This window comes from Leptinotarsa decemlineata, unplaced genomic scaffold, assembly GCF_025532065.1.
Source record: "Leptinotarsa decemlineata unplaced genomic scaffold, Ldec_3_MD MMD2_P_RNA_scaffold_7, whole genome shotgun sequence".
Taxonomy (NCBI): Eukaryota; Metazoa; Arthropoda; class Insecta; order Coleoptera; family Chrysomelidae; genus Leptinotarsa; species Leptinotarsa decemlineata.
Genome location: NW_027412534.1, coordinates 2,539,326 through 2,540,277, shown reverse-complemented (window position 1 = coordinate 2,540,277; position 952 = coordinate 2,539,326).

Sequence of the window (952 nt, the reverse complement as noted above, 5' to 3'; positions counted from 1 at the left end):
CGTTTATCTTTCGTTGTTATTCATGCCACATTTATTTTGATTTTGTTGACGCTAGATATTTAGTATACGGTGTGTACTGAACATTATTTTTGTGAATGAATGAAAGTTTCACTCTTACTACTCAAATTGCAGTTTGAGTAGGGCCTAGATGATGACAGCACGACCAGTTGTAGAAAGTGCTCGTATATAATCAAATAGGAGTTATAAAAGCTTCAAATCCTTTTTGTGACTTATATAATATTAAAATACTGAAAATAAAGGAAAATTAGTTGCATCATTCACATTCATATATATATATATATATATATATATATATATATATATATTTATATAGTTGCATCATTCACATTCATATATATATATATATATATATATATATAAATAATATATATATATATATATATATATATATATATATATATATATATATATATATATATATATATATACCGGGTGTCCCACATTTTATGTGACAGGCAATATCTGGTTTGTTGAAGGAGATACACAAAAATGTTTCATACAAAAATTTTAGGAGTTCATGAGAGCTATATTTTGATATAATTTTTAAGTATACAGGGTGTTTGGTGTAGGTGCTACAGACCAAAATTCCATTTTTTAAAATAGAACGCCCTGTATATCATTACATATTCAGATGCTACGTTAAATTCTGGCATCATTTCATGTTTGGTTTTTGAAATTCGGTTACGGCGTTGTTGAGTTATTGCACTTTTCCTTAAATATAAAGTTTCAAAAAAACTTATTTACTCGTACACGAATCCAGTCTATATCTTTTATTAAATTGAACTAGACTACTACTGAATACAAACCATTATTCTCACGTCTACGATACGATATCGATATCAGTTGAATATAATATTGAAATTCTTGAGAATGTGACTAACTTGAGGGTGAATTGCTTTATATTGCACAATTTCATCAAGTAGCTTATGCT